Source organism: Schistocerca serialis, chromosome 6 (assembly GCF_023864345.2).
Source record: "Schistocerca serialis cubense isolate TAMUIC-IGC-003099 chromosome 6, iqSchSeri2.2, whole genome shotgun sequence".
NCBI classification, from domain to species: domain Eukaryota; kingdom Metazoa; phylum Arthropoda; class Insecta; order Orthoptera; family Acrididae; genus Schistocerca; species Schistocerca serialis.
Genome location: NC_064643.1, coordinates 105,456,115 through 105,476,680, shown reverse-complemented (window position 1 = coordinate 105,476,680; position 20,566 = coordinate 105,456,115). Strand labels below are relative to the sequence as shown.

General features: G+C 40.1%; 1 protein-coding gene across 1 annotated transcript in view; it reads left to right on the top strand.

Moving 5' to 3' along the window:
* Positions 1-20,566, top strand: part of LOC126484135 (CCR4-NOT transcription complex subunit 10-B) — a 150,791-nt gene that overhangs the window by 17,948 nt on the left and 112,277 nt on the right. The window lies entirely within an intron of this gene.

Genomic DNA, 20,566 nt, shown 5'->3' with positions numbered 1-20,566 from the left:
AATCAGCAGTGGTCAGACATTTTCTGATTTTTAAAGACTATTTTTTGGAGTGTTTTTGAAAACTGCATTGTACTGCATTTAAAAATTGATGCCAGGTCACTGACCTACAAATCCCATAAGTGTGAAAAAATTAAAGAGAGCCATTCTGTAAGATCCTCTTCTGAGTAAAAAAGATGATACAAGCGCACAGTCTTACCCGACTGTGGTGGAAGAATGGATTTCTAGTGGAGTAAATTTGTGCTTTATATTAAAATGATATAAACATATGTAATGTTAATTTCTTCTTTATTTAAACCATAATGCACCTTGTTTCTTGGCACATAATAATTACTGCTATTACAAAATATGATTTAATGAACAAGCCCTAGGCTTGTGAAGGAAGACAGAGAAAAAAATTACAGAAAGTACAGAAGGTATGCTACTTGCAAGAAACTGCAAACGAAGTTTCTAGAAGATTCATAATGAGCAGGATTCATGTTACCAATTCTTGCACTTAAAACATTGAATCCAATCATCTGATGATGGATTATTGTACTTTTTACTAAAGGTTCGAAAGTGATTGCTTTGCAGAGTTTCTGCAGCAGTAAAAAGTTTGTGGATGTCAATAAATTTCTTCCATAGTGTAAGTTCTCCAATGTTTCAGCCACTGTTGCAAATGACCTTCCTCATGATGTTGAGAGTCATTTGCAATGATGGCCAAAACATTGGAGAATTTTACGTATTACAGTGCAGTCCCATAACCCAAAGAATTTTATTGCCAGTGACAATGGCCTTGCCTCACTTGAGATGCTTTATTAAAACTACTGCTCTGGTATGTGACATTCAAAGGCAGATATCTTCATCAGAGAATGTGCATCAATATGGCGGATAAATGCCATATAGTTTGATTGCCTTTGTCATTGGGTCCTTCCATCGGTAAGCGGTTGTAAATCATCCAGCAATAACTTTCTACTTAACTACATATTGATTGTGGTTAATAAGCCACAGGTTGCATTCTTGTGAAAAAAAGCCAGTTGATGGCCATGCAATAGTGGATACACTGGCTACCATCTGATCACAGATCACAGAAGTTGAGCACCACCATGCATGGTCAGTACTTGAATGATGGACCGTCCAGATACACCACATGCTGTCGATAGTTTTCCCTTTGCCTTTATGGAAGAGGGGATGGAGGGGTGGTGGCATAAATTCCCTGATCAACAATCTTTGTGCCAGTGTCCTGGATTAAAATTCAAACCTCTCTGCACAGCTCTCATACTTGGGTGCTGATGACCGCACAGTTGAGTGTCCCACAAACCAATCATCATCATCATCTCATACGTGGCAAAGGAAAGATGCCTGTGGGTGCGAAGGGAAAGCTATCCCATTTAGGCAGGCGTACCTGCCTTTGGGGTCTCCCAGCCATAATTAAAAAATAAAGGCATCTGCCTTTATTTTTTAATGGTGTGAGAAAGAAATGATCCAATGGCTATATTTTACCACTGCTGTGTGGAAGACTGGTACACACATAAATGCTGTGGTGTGCAATGAAGGATGCCATTCAGACTCAAATGTGATGAATAATTGTCCAAAACTAACAAAACTGGATTCTCTTCAGTTGGCTGTATTTTTGTCAAACTGTTTTAACCATGTCAGCTACAAATCTGAGTTAATGTATCCAATCTTTGAATAGATCATCAGTTACCCAGGAAGGACACCCTTCTTCCGACACTTTTTCATCTTTTATGGCAAATATTGCGCCTGGAGGTGTACAATTCCTCCTAGCTCCTGTAACACATACAATGGCTGTCAGATAATCTCCTTTTCTGGATCCAATTTTGCTTATGTACTTCTTGTGATCATGTTGCAATCATTTCCTGAGGTTTGTTAGGAACAGTTGTAATCCCTCGCTCGTCCTATTAAAAACGTGATGAGCGTTCATTAGGGTCGAAAGATTATCGAAGAAGATGCTCATTTGCTGCCTGTTGAACCCCATCACATGTCCGAGGTTATTTTTCTGTTGAATGTTATGGTTAATGTTTAGTCTCAGCATGAAATCATAAGCCTAGTCCTTTTCCAGCTATCTTAGATGCTTGTGAAATTTATTTTTTATGTTGTTATTCTTAGAAATATTATAAGCTAATATTGTGACATCTTGGGGTGCCGCACCATTATATCTCTACAAAACCTGTATTGTTCCGTAAGTTCCAATTCCTGCTCATCATTTAAAGTGCTCCCAAATCTTCCAAGTTTGCTTATTCCAAAAATCTTTAAAAAAGGTTCAGATTATTAACCCATTAACTACCAGATGTTTTTAATTTCCCTTATTGCTATTCATTTACATCCACATTGTAAGAAACACACCTAATTTCAAGTACTGCAGGAACATTTTTTGAGAAATTTCAAATTGTGGCTCCATCCCTAAAAGAGGTTTATGAGAGACAACATCTATTTTTGATGCCACTGTTCGAAGCACTCTGTGTGTAGTCCCACATCAAATTGTTTTCTTAAATACATTTCCTCTGTTTCCCCATTTCTGTATATTCAAGGTTGTGTTTTATGGGTGTTTTAATGTCAGGAGGTACACAATTGTTTAAGGATTTAGTGAAAGATTTTCGACCATCCATTTTTTGATCAGATATTGGTGAAGACAGCACAAGATTTGTCCTGACAACCACGCTTCTGTAACCCCATCAGGGACGCAGTACAACTCAGTGTATAGGAGCTTATCAGTACTACATCAGTGGCGCTGGTGAGCAAAGGGAAGTCCTAGTTTTATCCCTTGTTTTGATTCTGTATTTTCAAATGTTCCATTCCATTTTGCCAGTCATCCCTTTTGCTTTTTATATTCTGTGACAAGTTTAGGTAGGGGATGTTAAACTCTTTCTTTGCAGCTCTGTGCCATCAATTTACTTGTAATAGAGGCTCAGTGCTTCCATGGTCAGATAATAGATTGAAACAGCTGTTGTTATTTGTAATTATAGTCAAAAGTTCATTTTGCGAATCAAATCTGTAGTCATATGTTCCACGTTCTTATTTCTTCATCCGCTTGTCTGTTGAAATGGAGCATTTATTCATTCCGTTGAACTGAAATGTTTCTGTTGCTCTGGTGTCAATATCTTGCAAATGTTTAATCAGAGAAAATCCCATGAGGATTTGTCAAAGTTTGTGAGTCTTTTTCGTCGCTTGAGCCTCGACAGGTTTGTGTAATAAATTCCAGGTGTCTTTGACTTGCATTCATGCACCTGCATTGGGTAACAACAGTAATGCCAATAATATCAGTGCTAAAAATTTTCAGAGAACATGCTAAATTTCAGAAAATTTCAGTTTGGTTTGTGAGTCTGTGGGCAAATCATGGAAAGCTTATCCTGTTCTTCTGCTGTAATACCTTAGAACTTCGAGTTGTCATTGAGATGGAGAAACCATTTGATTTCGTATTACCTATTTCAACCTGTGCATTTCCTCGTGCATTAGATGTCCAAGTAATAGTATTCATGCCAAAAGAAATCTTCTTGAGAAAGAGAATGATAGCCAGTGAAGAGAATCTGTGCATCATATGAGACAAATGATGCCTGTCATCTGGACTTTAAGGTCATACTTAAGTCATTCCAGCTGCTGGCAGAGAACATTGACAATACTGGCCATGCTCATGGAGCTTCAGTGAAGGTTTTATTTATTTATTTATTTATTTTTATTTTTTAGGCATTTCTACATCCATTCCAGATAATGGTAGCTGTGGGAGACATGGAAGTATAAGTGTAAGATCGAGGGAACCCCTCCCTCCCCCAAAGATGAGAGTATTAAAATCCAAGTGGTTGACTGCCAAAGCATTTGCAACAAAGTGCTAAAGTTTGAAGTGCTTCTAAAAAGCAGTGAGACTCACATAATACTAGGTACAAAAAGATGGTCAAAATTCAAAGTTCACAACAGTGAAATTGTTGGGAAAAATGAAAGCATGTGTCGAAAGGATAAGCTAATAGAAAATGGAGATGCGGTATTGGTCACAGTAGACGAGAAATCCATATCTACTAAGAAAGAAAGTGAAGCTACTGGCTAGATTGTTGGGGCAAGATTCAAGATCAGGGATGGGCATACAATTATAATTGGATCCTTCTATCAACCACAAGACTCACCTGATGTAAAGAACAAGTTTAGAGAAAACTCCATTCACTAGTACATAAGTTCCCCAATCATGCTGTGATCATCAGAGGAGACTTTAATCATCTAAAAATCAAATGGGACAACTTGAGTTTAGTTAGTGGGTGTAACAAAACATCCCGTGAGACATTGCTAAATGCTTTCTCTGAAAACTGCCTGGAACAGATGGTTCTTAACCCCACACATGGTGGAATTATATTTGATCTGATGGCAACAAATAGACTTGACATCTTTGAGGCTGTCTGCATTGAAGCTGGTATCAGTGACCATGAGGCAATTGTAGTAGCACTTATTACCAAAGTATAAAGGACAACTAAAACAAATAGAAGGTTCAGTGAATTAGATAAAGTAGTGTCATACGTCAGTGGGAAACTTGAAACTTTTAGCTCAGGACAGCTGCATGTAGAGGAACTGTTGTTGTTGTTGTTGTTGTTGTTGTTGTTGTGGTCTTCTGTCCTGAGACTGGTTTGATGCAACTCTACATGCTGCTCTATCCTGTGCAAGCCTCTTCATCTCCCAGTACCTACTGCAACATACATCCTTCTGAATCTGCTTAGTGTATTCTTCTCTCGGTCACCCTCTACGATTTTTACCCTCCACGCTGCCCTCCAATACTAAATTGGTGATCACTTGATGCCTCAGAACATGTCCTACCAACCAATCCCTTCTTCTAGTCAAGTTGTGCCACAAACTTCTCTTCTCCCCAATTCTATTCAATACCTCCTCATTAGTTATGTGATCTACCCATTTAATCTTCAGCATTCTTCTGTAGCACCACATTTCGAAAGCTTCTATTCTCTTCTTGTCTAAACTGTTTATCGTCCATGTTTCACTTCCATACATGGCTACACTCCATACAAATACTTTCAGAAACGACTTCCTGACACTTAAAAGTATGCTCGATGTTAACAAATTTCTCTTCTTCAGAAATGCTTTCCTTGTCATTGCCAGTCTATGTTTTATGTCCTCTCTACTTCGACCATCATCAGTTATTTTGTTCCCCAAATTGCAAAACTCCTTTATTACTTTAAATGTCTCATTTCCTAATCTAATTTCGTCAGCATCACCCGACTTAATTCAACTACATTCCATTATCCTTGTTTTGCTTTTGTTGATGTTCATCTTATATCCTCCTTTCAAGACACTGTCCATTCCATTCAACTGCTCTACCAAGTCCTTTGCTGTCTCTGACAGAATTACAATGTCATTGGTGAACCTCAAAGTTTTTATTTCTTCTCCATGGATTTTAATACCTACTCCGAATTTTTCTTTTGTTTCCTTTACTGCTTGCTCAATATAAAGATTGAATAACATTGGGGATAGGCTACAACCCTGTCTCACTGCCTTCCCAACCACTGCTTCTCTTTCATGTCCCTCGGCTCTTATAACTGCCATCTGGTTTCTGTACAAATTGTAAATAGCCTTCCGCTCCCTGTATTTTACCCCTGCCACCTTCAGAATTTGAAAGAAAGTATTCCAGTCAACATTGTCAAAAGCTTTCTCTAAGTTTACAAATGCTAGAAACATAGGTTTGCCTTTCCTTAATCTATTTTCTAAGTTAAGTCATAGGGTCAGTATTGCCTTACGTGTTCCAATATTACTATGGAATCCAAACTGATCTTCCCCGAGGTCGGCTTCTACCAGTTTTTCCATTCATCTGTAAAGAATTCATGTTAGTATTTTGCAGCTGTGACTTATTAAAGTGGTAGTTCAGTAATTTTTACATCTATCAACACCTGCTTACTTTGGGATTGGAATTATTATATTCTTCTTGAACTCTGAGGGTATTTCACCTGCCTCATACATCTTGAGCACAGATGGTAGAGCTTTGTCAGGGCTGGCTCTCCCAAGGCTGTCAGTAGTTCTAATGAAATGTTGTCTACTCCCGGGGCCTTGTTTCGACTCACGTCTTTCAGTGGTCTGTCAAACTCTTCACGCGGTATCATATATCCCATTTCATCTTCATCTACATCCTCTTCCATTTCCATAATATTGTCCTCAAGTACATCTCCCTTGTATAGACACTCTATATACTCCTTCCACTATTCTGCTTTCCCTTCTTTGCTTAGAACTGGGTTTCCATCTGAGCTCTTGATATTCATAAAAGTGGTAATCTTTTCTCCAAAGGTCTCTTTAATTTCTTGTAGGCAGTATCTATCATACTCCTAGTGATATACGCATTTACTTCCTTACATTTGTCCTCTAGCCATCCCTGTTTAGCCATTTTGCACTTCATGTCGATCTCATTTTTGAGACTTTTGTATTCCTATTTGCCTGCTTCATTCACTGCATTTTTGTATTTTCTCCTTTCATCAATTAAATTCAATATCTCTTCTGTTACCCTAGTATTTCTATTAGTCCTTGTCTTTTTACCTACTTGATCCTCTGTTGACTTCACTATTTCATCTCTCAAAGCTAGCCATTCTTCTTCTACTGTATTTCTTTCTCCCATTCTTGTCAGTCGTTCCCTAATGCTCTCCCTGAAACTCTCTACAACCTCTAGTTTAGTCAGTTTATCCTGGTCCCATCTCCTTAAATTCCCACCTTTTTGCAATTTCTTCAGTTTTAATCTACCATTCATAACCAATAGATTGTTGTCAGAGTCCACATCTGCCCCTGGAAATGTCTTACAATTTAAAACCTGGTTCCTAAATCTCTGTCGTACCATTATATCATCTGTCTGAAATCTACCAGTATCTCCAGGCTTCTTCCATGTATACAACCTTCTTTCATGATTCTTGAACCAGGTGTTAGCTGTGATTAAGTTATGCTCTGTGCAAAATTCTACCAGGTGGCTTCCTCTTTCATTCCTTACTCCTATTCCATACTCACTTACTACATTTCCTTCTCTTCCTTTTCCTACTATCGAATTCCATTCACCCATGACTATTAAATTTTCGTCTCCCTTCACTATCTGAATAATTTCTTGTGTCTCATCATACATTTCATCAATTTCTTGTCATCTGCAGAACTAGTCAGCGTATAAACTTGTACTACTGTAGTAGGTGTGGTCTTCATGTCTATCTTGGCCACATTAATACGTTCACTATGCTGTTTGTAGTAGCTTACCTGCACTCCTATTTTTTTATTAATTATTTAACCTACTCCTGAATTACCCTTATTTGATTTTGTATTTATAACTCTGTATTCACCCGACAAAAATTCTTGTTCTTCCTGCCACTGAACTTCACTAGTTCCCATTATATCTAACTTCAACCTATCCATTTCCCTTTTTAAATTTTCTAACCTACCTGTCCGATTAAGGGATCTGACATTCCATGCTCAGATCCATAGAACGCCAGTTTTCTTTCTCCTGATAACAACGTCCTCTTGAGTAGTCCCTGCCCGGATATCCGAATGGGGGACTATTTTACCTCCGGAATATTTTACCCAAGAGGACGCCATCATCATTTAACCATACAGTAAAGCTGCATGACCTCAGGAAATATTACGGATGTAGTTTCCCCTTGCTTTCAGCCGTTTGCAGTACCAGCACAGCGAGGCCGTTTTGGTTAGTGTTACAAGGCCAGATCAGTCAATCGTCCAGACTGTTGCCCCTGCAACTATGACTACTATGACTCAAGTGTAAAAAAATAATTGGCCATCAGCTGTATAGATATGTACCCAGTAGAAGAGTTCATGATAGGAGGGAACCTCCATGGTATGCAGTCACTGGGGGGGGGGGAACTTCTAAAGAATAGAGTACTACTGCATGCTAGGTGTTAAACAAAGCACAGAGGGCTATAGATGTGGATCGAAACATGTACGGTTGTCAAGAGAATAATGCGTCAATCTTTCAGTGACTAACATGGCAGAATATTGTGTAATGATCTTTCACAAAACCAAAAGCAGTTGTAGTCGTAAGTAAAGGTTGATAGCGGCATCAGAGTTACTGTCCAGTCACTTGCGAGTGATACAGATGCTGAAACTGAGGATAGTGAAGCGAAACCTGAAATGCTTAACTCCATTTTCAAATGATCATTTACAAAGGAAAACCCAGGGCTGTTGCCCGAATTTAATTCCCATACTACTGAAAAGGAGGGTAAAATAGATGTTAGTGTCAGTGGCATTGAGAAACACCTGAAATGTTTAAAACTGAGTCAAAATCCAGTGCCGAATGGAATTCCTGTCAGATTCAACATTGAAATATTTGCAGCTGAGTTAGTTATGTATGAAGGCAGTCGGGCAGATTTCCAAAAAACATTTGACTCAGTGCCGTATCAGTGCTTAGTATCAAAAGTACAGTTGTGTTGGGTGACAAGCGAGTTTGTGACTGGATTGAGGATTCTTTTGGTGGGCTGGATGCGGCAACTTATCTCGGATGGAGAGTCATTGATGGATGTAGAGGTAACTTCCTGTGTGCATCAAGGAACTGTGTTGAGACACTTACTGTTCATGTTGTGTATTAGACGTTGCACACAGTGTTAATCATAATCTCAGATTTTTTGCAGATAATGCAGTTATATATAATGAATAAGGTAGTCTAAGTGCCTGCGTTGTTCCTAACAAGTGTCATATTCCTTCAGACATGCCTGTGTGGAGGAAAGAACAGGCACTGCTGCGACTGCAGCCATTATGAAATACAGGAAGTGTATTCACAGTTGCGAATATGGACAACAGTCAGCTGTATAATGGAATGACACATGGTTGACAACATGTGGAAGTTTGGGTAGATCATGGTCAGATAACCTAACGGTAAGGCGACCACTCACGGTTGGTTGGTTTGTGGGATTAAAGGGACCAGACTGCTACGGTCATCGGTCCCTGACCACTCACGATAAGCAGAAAATCTGGGTTTGAGTCCAGTATAAATTTTCATTGTCATCATTCCATTATACAGCTGATCATTGACCATATGCGCAACTTTGAATACGTTTCATGTATGTATAATGAGATTTCAAAGTTGTGCAAAGATTTGGAGCTTGTTTTAAATCTTCGGAACATCAAATAGTACACTTCATGGAACCAAAAGATGTATTATCCTTTGTCTATAATATCAGTGAGTCACAGCTTGAATCAACCAACTCCTACAAATATTGGGGTGTAACATTTTGTTGGGGTATGAAATGAAATTTTTCACACAGTCTCAGTTGTTGGTAAAGCAGATGGCAGACTTTAATTCATTTGTAGAATACTATGGAAATCCAATCAGTCTACAAAGGAGATGACATATAAAACACTCATACAACCCATCTTAGAATATTGCTCAAGTGCGTGGGACCCATAAAAAAAAAGAGTAACAGGGTATATTGAAGGGATACAAAGTAGGTTTGGGGACCAATGGATACAGATTTGTGTGATCCATGGGAGGGTGTCATGAACATGCTGAAAGAACTGAATTGACAGACACTCAGAAACCATCCAAAGTTTCTTAAAACCAACTTTAACTGATGAATCTAGGAATATGTTACAACACAATATGTACCACTTCCATAGGGATTGCAATGACAAGATCAGAGTAATTACAGCTTTCACAGTAGCTTTTAAGCAATCGTTTCTCACGTGATCCATATGGGAATGGAACAGGGAAAACCCTAAATTGGTACAATGGGATGTACCCTCTGCTAAGGACTTTGGTTTGCAGAACATATATGTGTAAATGCAGATGTTGCCGTCTGACAGATAATATGTGAGACAGTTGTGTCATTGAACAGCTTCTCAAAACAGTCTACCAGGCATTTACTGTGGATTTTGCTAATGAGATCGTTTCTCCTTGTCTCTGCAGCATCAAAATTTGTGTGCACTGTCAAGTAATTGGGTTGTTTTCGCTCCCACTTTAAATTCAAAGAAAATTTTCTCTTTTTAGCAGCCTGTGGGGCTGCATCTACATCTACGTCCAAACTCAGCAAGCCACCACATAGTGCGTGATGTAGGACGTCTTGTACCACTACTATTCATTTCCTTTCCTGTTCCACCTCCAAATAGAGTGAGGGGAAAATGATTTTCTATGTGCCTCCATTCAAACCTCTGTTCATGGTCCTTACATGAAATGTATGTTGGTGGTAGTTAGAATTTTTCTGCAGTCTGTTTCAGATGCCAATTCTGTACATTTTCTCAATATTGTTCCTTGAAAAGAACACTGCCTTCCCTCCTAGCATTCCCATTTGAGTTCCCAAAACATCACCATAATACTCGGATGTTGACCGAATTGACAGGTAACAAATCTAGTAGCCCATCTCTGCATTACTATGATGTCTTGCTTTAATCCAACCTAGTGGGGATCCCAAACACAGGAGCAGCACTTCAGACTGGGTCGCAGTAGTGTCCTGTCTGGGGTCTCCTTTACAAATGAACCACACTTTTCAAAAATTCCCCCGATAAACTGAAGTCGACCATTCGCTTCCCCTACTGCAGTCCTTACAAGCTTGTTCCGTTTCATGTCTCTTTGCAGTGTTACATCTGAATATTTAACAGTGTGACTGTGTCAAACAGCACACAACTAAAGCTGTATTCAAATATTATGGGATTATTTTTCCTACTCATTTGCATCACCTTACATTTTTTTCTACATTTAGAGCTAGCCGCCAATCATCAACCCATCGTTTCTACTTGTACTTGTCAATGGTACAGCATGTCCACCAGAGGGGACTCATCCGTTACTGTCACACAATGAATTTTAATACATCCAGGAACATCTGCTGGTTGATCATCATTGATAATATCATCATTAATATCTTCATTGTCGGAAACTGCATCGACCCATTCTCGAGGAATTTCTGCAACACGGGACAACAGTGAACGCCCAGCATTACTCGCAAACCTTGACTACCCTTCGCCAAGCGATAAAATCACCACCCCGGGAATTTTATGAGACAGCCATTCACCACCTTGTGTCACAGTGGGACAAGTGTCTCAACAGCCAGGGTCAGTACTTCTAACATACAGATGCTGGTTTCTGTAATTATGCCTCCAGCTCGTTTCTTTTTGAATGCCCCTTATATGTTACCACTAGGTGACGACCAAGGCAGCTAATGGGTTAATTTTTGCTTGTTTTTACATAGGCAACAGTCTCCACAGTTGAAAAGTAATATTAATAAAACTATACTTGAAATTTCTGCATACCTTTTTAAAACAGTGTATGTGGTCAGCTCCACTTATTTTATGCTCCCTCACAACTTGTCATATAGACTTCCTGTGATTCAGCTCCTCTTTTGCAGCTACCAGCATTTCTAAAGTGCATGCCCTCCATTCAACTCTCTCTCTCTCTCTCTCTCTCTCTCTCTCTCTCTCTCTCTCTCTCTATCTGTCCCCCTCCCTCCCTCCCCCCTCCCTCCCTCCCCCCTCCCAGCCTTTGGACTCATATCAGTCATTCTGAAATGTCCACCACTTGTAGTAGAAAGGTGGTGCAAGTAACAATGAAATTTGCTGCCACATCCTGCAGTGACTCAATGGAAATGGATTCAAATGCCACACAGATCGTTGATGTAAGCTAGTCCAGCGTAGTGGGATGGTTCCGGTAGACAGCGTCTTTCCATGTGCCTCACAGAAAGTAGTAACAGTGAGTCAGATCAGGAAAATATGGAAGCCACTCCATCACTGCCCATGTGGATTTGCAATACTCCAGTTTAGTGACTCTGTTCCCAAAGTATTCACCAAGAAAGTGGAACATCTGTATGGTGATATTTGAACTGGCTCTGTCTTGGATGAACCACTCAGTGCCTGGTCACTCCTCCATCACTATCTGTCTGGCAATGAATTGTTCCAAAATTGCAACATAATATTCTTGCATCATTAATCACATGAAGAAAGGACCAGTAATGCATCTAATGCATATCACACCCTAAATGGTAACTTCGGGAGACTACAGTGGTTTTGCTTCGCACAAATGGGGATTTTTTGGAACTCTGAAATCATCAGTTTTGTTTATTCATGTCTCCATTTAGGTGGAAGTGTGCTTCAAACACGCAGATGAAGCCAGCATCAAATCCTTCATTATCAATCATTGTGATAATCTGCTTCACAAAGTTAGCCCTCTGTCACACAGGTTTATGGTTATGGTCTGGTGACTTGGGATTTTTGAATGGAAACATATGTAGGATGTGTCTCAGTATTTTCTGCATTCTGGAATGCTTCAAACAGTCTCTGCTGTAACTCTTCAGACCAGTTTCCTACCGAGTGAGGTGGCGCAGTGGTTAGCACACTGGACTCGCATTCGAGAGGACGACGGTTCAGTCCCGTCTCCGGCCATCCTGATTTAGGTTTTCCGTGATTTCCCTAAATCGTTTCAGGCGAATGCCGAGATGGTTCCTTTGAAAGGGCACGGCCGATTTCCTTCCCAATCCTTCCCTAACCCAAGCTTGCACTCCGTCTCTAATGACCTCGTTGTCGACGGGACGTTAAACACTAACCACCACCACCACCACCACCACCACCAGTTTCCTTGGATTTTGTTGAACAAATCCAAAAACTGTCGTGACACTTTCAGGAATAACTACAGTTTGACTGGGGCCAATATTGCCTGTTAGATCATCAGCCATGCTGCATGTCCATTGGAATTTGGTGAAGAATTGCAAATACCTTTTGCAGTGGACCCTTTTGGAACATTAAATGGTGTTTGAAAACTGTGCCTTGTTGCCATATGGTTGTGTTCTAACCTCTGGTTTTCCTGTGCCATAAAAACACATTGTTCAATGGAATATGTGATTTCGAACCTCTTCCTCCAGTCCACGAACCTCCTTTTACATTTCAATGGTGCAACTGGTCACTCTGAGCTGCAGTGCACTATTTATAGGCACTACATATTGTAATTACAGCACCATCTGTTGGCAGCTTTATGAGCTATTTCAAAACTTCTGCATAAAATTCTTAAAGCTTTCACAATTAACATACCATTTGTTGCACTTATCTGTCGATCTTAGTTTTCAAGATATTTAATTTTGAAGACAGGGATTCCTTTGCTGGACACCTTGATTTTGAAAGCAGGGATTCCTTTGCTGGACACCCTGTGAATGCCTTAGCTACAGCCTATGGCCTGTTTCCAGAATGAATCTTTCATTCTGCAGTTGAGTGTGTACTGTTTTGAAAGATCTGGGTAAATTAAAATGTTGTGCTGGACCATAACTTGAGTCAATATCCTTGTGTTTCACAGAGAATACTCTTACTAACTAAATTAACTGAGGTTATAGGTCTGAGTCTTGGTTCAACACAGTTTTAGTCTACAAGGAAGTTTCAAACCAGGGCCAGGCTGCTGCAAAAAGAAATATTCAATCTGGAATCACACGAGCTCTCTTTCTGAGTAGGAGTCAGCATCTGAGTATATAAGGAGCTCACACTTGTAACATGTTCACTACCTTAAAATTACATAAACTTTCCACATTGATTTATTTTCAATTTCACTAATAGTCACATGTGAGTCCTCATGCACAGTTGCATATGCAGGATTGATGATGATCTTATTAAGGATGATCTTTATAGGTTATGGTTCTCTTTTCTATCTTTAGACTTAATGCTAGCAGAAACATGTAAATTGAGACAATGTAGGCAAACCATAAGCTCTATAAAAAGTTTGAGTTGTTTCTGAAACATTTTGTTTCAGTGGAATGTAAAACTTAATTGCTTTCATAAACTTTTGACGTGTGTAAAGCTATAACCATGTGGAGAATTTTTTGACTTCCAGAAGCTGTATCATCATGTGGCAGGTGTGAAGGTACCCCATAGCATAAGATTTGGCCAGTAGTTGTTAAAACAACGATACTGCATTGGGGAAGTACCGCTCACCACATCTGTGGCATTCAGTAAGCCACATGTGCCTCCCAGGGTTGTGCTAAATTGCAAGCATCTCAGGGAGCTCAGCATTTGTTTTCTGGATATGGGCTCAGCGAACCCAGGTTTTCTGAGCTGGAGGCTGGTAAGTGCCAGTAGTCCTCTGTAAGTGTAATCTCTGGACACGCTCCAGTGACCACTATGTGCAGTAGTGCCACTAGTCCTCTGTAATCTCTGGACACACTCCAGTGACCACTATGCGCAGCGGTGGAACATTGTGTCTCACGAGGACTGGAGATTTTGACTTAGTTACACAGATCACAAGGGTGGTCAACACCTCCACAAACAAAACCCTCAGTCTCAATATGTGCTGTGCATCAAAGAGCCTTTTGGCTGTTGACGTGAAACAGTTGTTAGCAGGCAACCTCTGAGGAAACAGGCGCAACTCAGTTGTATAAATCTTACCAGGCACATGGGGCTCTGTCTAGTTGGATCCTTATTTTCCTAGCTGTTTATGGGACTGAGATGAAACCCTCAAACTCTACTCTTTCAACTCCCAGCAGAAGGGGTGTACCTTTGGTGGGTACCAACACAAAATCTAAGAGGATGGCTTGTGTTGCCAATCCTCCTGACCCTGGGATTGTTCAGAGTACTTCAGTTTACAGTTACAGAATGCATGCTGCTTGTCAGAATGTGTTTTTAATAGTTGAAGGGAAAGATGGCAACTTTAAGAAAGTCCTGCCTTTCTACATTCTAAAGGGTTTAGAGGGCACTGCTGGCACTTTAATGTATGTCAACCATTTGTACGATGGGACACTGTTGTTTGGAACTTCTAGTTCCCAATAAGTAATGGACCTCCAGGAAGCTACCTGCCTCAGGGAAAATACACTCAATACTGAGCTACACAACTTCTTGAACTACAGCAAAGGTGTTGCATCATGTAGGGATCTGATAGATATTCTCAAAGACAAACTGAAAGTTGAGTGGACCCAGGAAGGTATCATTGATGTGCAAAATATAATGAAATGGGGGGAATGGTGAGCTGGTTAAAACAGACTCCTTTATCCTTATTTTCAATAGCATGATACTTCCAGAGCATGTCAAAGCAGGTTCCCTTTTTTCATATGTGAGGCATTATGTCCTGAACCCAGTGAGATCTTTTAAACGCATTGGGAACAACATGTTTGGATATAAGGCAGAAGCCACTTGTGACAAATGTGATAAGGCTGCTCCTGAATGAGTTGGTTGTTCATCTCCTCTGAAGTGTGTAAATTACTCTGGGAATCACACTATCTGGAGTACAGACTGCAGTGTCATTCTTGAAGAAAAGAAGATATAGGAGCTGAAAACAACAAAACTTATCCCATATGGTGAGGCAATAAAAGGAAAATCTATAGAACCATGGAGCTTCCCTTATCCATTTCTTTCACTACAGGTCTTAAAAAAGCTTGTTCCAAAAGTCAATTCTACTATGAAAATGGAGGTTGCCAGTGTTGGTGGTATTACTTGCATTTGCCAGTGCTCTCCTAAACGTGCTGTTCTTCCAGAGCTCATAGATCCACCCATAACATCAGAAAAGGCCACAGTTGCTGACATCTGGGAGCCTCCGGCACCTTAAATGGGAGGCACCAGTAAATAGATCAGCACTGACACCCCACTGCTGCAGACATTCCTGCTATACCTTCTTTGGTGAAGAAAGCAAATGGGAAGCATCAAATACAAAAGAAGACAGGTTCTAAACTGTTAGACCATGTAGACATCATTCTGTCTGACACTTCACATGATTTGTTTTCAGAGTGAATGGAATATGAAGTCTGCCTGGGGCAACCATCTCCCTGCATGACTGAGGCTCAATCTGGGACAGTGTCATAGTGCAAATCCTCTCCCCACCCTCTCCCCTACAGTAAATGGCTCCCGTATTACAGTAGAACACCAGTGAGTTCACAATACGTTTGGAGGAACTGAAACTCCTAACACAGGGACAACCCATGTGGTCGCATTTACAAGAAACACATTTTGATGCTACCTACTGATGCCCCTGTGCTCTGTGGCTATATCTTCTATTACAGTGTTTCCCAGCCTTTCTGAGACCATTATCCCTGAATGCAACCCGATATCAGCAAGTAACCCCCCCCCCCCCCCTCCCCCACTATCAACATTGCTTTAGAATGAAAAAGAATTTTCTCTGAACACTTTCATGTTTAAAATGACAGAAAACAAATTATATTTCGTTTGTATAGGTGCTTTATTAAACCAAGTATAATTCAGTGAGACAATTGTGTTGCTGTTTATTTCTAAGAACATTTTTTTTAAGAATGTCGAACCAGTTTTCAGTGCATCACGAGTGTTACCTGTAACTCCGTCTTAGAAAAGAAAGCTAACTATCCACATTGAGGATTGACACTTGTTACAAAACATGCTTCCTCTGCACCACTTCTCTTCATAGCGATACTTGTTTGACCCACTTTCTGCACTCTTATTTAAAATCAACCAAAGAAAAATTCGTGCGCTATACTTAGGCCTGGCATTTGTACATCACTTGATTGCTGGACTCCTTACTTCCGAACTGGCAGAAATTGGAAGATATCGAGCTGTCACACTTTGTGCCTCACCACTCCCACTATTATTATCATCATTATTATTATTATTATTATTATTATTATTATTATTATTATTATTATTATTATTATTAATACAGGTCCTGTAACATCATACTAGCCATTACGTAGTTACTGTTGTGTTGTGTTGTGTTGTCTGTTGGTTTGTTTATTTTTATGAAGGGAATAAAGAAGCATTTTATGGTCTACTGTGGAAACTAGGTACAACTCGGATAAGGTATTTTCATTGGATATCTAAGCATATGTGACCTATAAATTTCAATTTTGCTGACGTTGATGTGAGGCACAATGTATGTTTGTAGTGGGTAGGCTGTGTGTGGATGATGTTACTCACACTTTCGTTTGACAAGCTGTAATATATACCACAGTGTGTAACACATTAATGCCAGTATTTGAAAAAAAATGCAATTATTGGCTTCTTATATAATCAGTATTACAGTCTAATGAAATACTGATAATATTGATTTTAAAAATAACATAGTGTCATGACCGAAACACATAGTGTCATGGCCCTCACAGATTCAGTTCAGTCAGAAGTTACTAACGACTTTTGTTCCAGTGACCATGTGCAGGCTTGATTCAGCACACTCTGAGGCTCTTGATGCTGTACCCAGTCATGACCAAATCCACTACAGCACTCTGTGCAACTTGAATATGGTGTCCAAGGAAGTCCTCTCACACTGTTTTAATTCAATATGGCAGATAGGCCAATTTCCAAACTCATGGAGGGATACCTCTCCTCAGGCTCAGAAAGGACCGAGTGGTTCTCACTAGTTATCGAAATGTCAACTTAATAAGCTGTAAGACCGTGAAGTGAATCATTACCTGTTGTCTGATCTGAGCATTACAGGCCAGCCAGCTCCTTAGCCACTCACAGTGTGGATTCAGAAGATGTTGATCCACTGTCAACAGCATGGCTTTGCTAGAGATGGCTATCCAGCAAGTTTTCCTACATGAACACCATCTTATAGGTGTATTCTTTGACCTCAGTAAAGTGTGCAACACTAATTGGAGACACAGGATTCTAGGGCAGCTCCACCAATAGGGCTTCTGTGGCAATCTCCTCATCTTCATTCACTTGTTCTTATGTAAGAGCTTTTTTGGATACCGATTAGGTTATGTGCTGTTGTTGTGGTCTTCAGTCCAGAGACTAGTTTGATGCAGCTCTCCATGCTACTCTATTCTGTGCAAGCTTCTTCATCTCCCAGTACCTACTGCAACCTACATAGTTCTGAATCTGCTCAGTGTATTTATCCCTTGGTCTCCCTCTATGATTTTTACCCTCCACTCTGCTCTCCAGTACTAAATTGGTGATCCCTTGATGCCTCAGAATATGTCCTACCAACCGATCTCTTCTTCTAGTTGAGTTGTGCCACAAATTTCTTTCCTCTCCAATTCTATTCAATACCTCCTCATTAGTTATGTGATCTACCATCTAATCTTCAGCATTCTTCTGTAGCACCACATTGCGAAAGCTTCTATTCTCTTCTTGTCCAAACTATTTATCGTCCATGTTTCACTTCTATGCATGGCTACACTCAATACAAATACTTTCAGAAAGAACTTCCTTACACTTAAATCTATACTTGATGTTAACAAATTTCTCTTCTTCAGAAACACTTTTCTTGCCATTGCCAGTCTACATTTTATATCCCCCCTACTTTTACCGTCATCACTTATTTTGCATCCCAAATATCAGAACTCCTTTACTACTTTAAGCGTCTGATTTCCTAATCTAAGTCCCTCAGCATCACCAAACTTAATTCAACTACATTCCATTATCCTTGTTTTGCTTTTGTTGATGTTCATCTTTTATCCTCCCTTCTAGACACCGTCCATTCCATTCAACTGCTCTTCCAGGTCCCTTGCTGTCAATGTCATTGGTGAACCTCAAAGTTTTTATTTCTTCTCCATGGATTTTAATTCCTACTCTGAATTTTTCTTTCGTTTCCTTTATGTGCTATCAGGTAGTTTTGAGCAGGAGAATAGTGACCCACAAGGAAGTGTTGCCGTAGCCATTGGCAACATCACATCTACAGTAAGGAGTCTCATACAATGCTCCTTTTTTGTGGTCGATTTTGCAGTTTGATGTTCCTCCTTTTTACGTTTCCTGCAGATAACTGTGTGTGTGTGTGTGTGTGTGTGTGTGTGTGTGTGAGTGTGTGTTTGTGTGTTTGTGTGCATTCATTTTAACTGTTCTTGTTGTATCTGATTGCACATGAAGGACACAATTCTACCTTGTAAAAGCTGTCTGAGGTTTTTGGAGCCTCATTTTTTATTCCGAACTGTTGTGGCTACCGCACCTAAAGAATCTGAAGGCAAGGGCCCAGAAGGCACTGAATATCTTAAAGTGCCTTAGCTACATGTCTTGGGAAGCAAACAGGTTGTGTCTGCTCCAGTTTTATAGCACTTTTGTGACATCGCTGCTGGACTGTGGACCCACAATACATAGATGAGTGACACCTTACCTGAAGATCATTGATGCTATCTGCCATGAGGGGAATAGGCCAGCTATAGGTGCTTATATGACCAGTCTTGTACCAAGTATCTGTGCTGAGCCTGTAGAACGGCCACTTATCATCCAGTGACAGTTCCTCATGGTGCATCAAGCACATAAGATCCTTGTGGCTTCAAATTCACTTCTGTACCATACTGTTGCTCATCCTGTTGTGGAACGCCTTTTTTCCAGTAGTTGATGAGCAATGAGGATGTTCGGAAACCATGTGAAGCACAAGTTTGAATCCATTGGTGTGGTCAAGTACAGACCCAAATCCAGGGTTGTAACCAACTGCCACCCAGGCCCAGAGTAATTTTAGATTTAGTGCAGTAGAGGAGAAGTTGTAGTCCTTCTTATGATTTTAATATGATTTTTCCAACATTTTAATTTAGCTCCACAATTATGTAGCTGTATGCATGGATGGGTCTGAACAGGTGTCTCCATTGGCTGTTGTGTTGTTTTCCGTGATTGTGTCTTCAAGGGTCAGTTACCTACAGAGTCCACTGTGTTTCATGTCAAATTATGCATGATACTGAGGGCGCTGAAGCAGATATGATTTGCTGCACCTGCTAAATTCCTTCTTTGTTCAAACTCCCTGTGTTCTCCTCAGTTTCTACAACGCTTATACAAAGGAGAAGTAGTAGTCCAGGATATCCAGGATGTCCTCCTCCTCTTGCAAAGGCTATGGAACAAGGTGTCTTTCTGTCGGGTGCTAGGGCATACGGGTATTAAGGGGAATGAAATGGTGATGTAGTAGCCAGGGAGGCATGTTGCAACCCTCAGTTTGTTCAGTGTGCCATCCCCCTGCATGCTATTTGCCTTGTTGTTCAGGTACAGAGTCTTGCATTGATGGGAAGACGAGTAGCTGGCAGTGACACACAACAAACTGCATGTGATAAAGTCCACAGTTACAGCCTCACACACACGCATAAACGATATTGCTCTTACTTTGGAAAATAGTCTTATTTGCAGTTGAACAACCTCAGTAATTATATATTACCCTCATCTCTGTTTCAAAAAATAAAATTTCTTCTTAAAAATGTGACAGCTCATGCACAGTGGTGAATCACAAGGAGCATCAGTTGAAGGAAGGTATATTTTCAGATACTGAAGATGAGATACATGGTCATGTCTGTATCTGTGAATCATGCACAACCTTCTCAGTGTATCTGCTGTATATCAACAACTACATACAAGGATCATATTGCAATAGGAGATATGAAAATGCTCTGAATAAGTTTGCAAAATCTACAAATTGTGTGATAAAATGAACAAACTAACCATAATGAATGGGACATTTAGAATTAAATTATGTTCTTTGGCTGTTTGGGTCATGTTTGAATTAGCTGAGACAAAGAGTGGTACACAATTCTTTTGGGGGTGTGGGTGGGGAGGGGGGGACATTATAGAAGTATTCATAGACCATATTCAAGAAATGCTAATAGAATCCTGTTTACATTAGCAGCTGTAGATGGAGGCTACTTAGGATAATGGACTTGCGTTTGAGAGCACCAGAATTCCTATCCTAATGTAAGCTCCCTGACTTCCATGGTTTCTTTTAATAATTTCAGGTAAGTCCATGAATTATTCCTCCTGAAAGACAGTGGTTAAC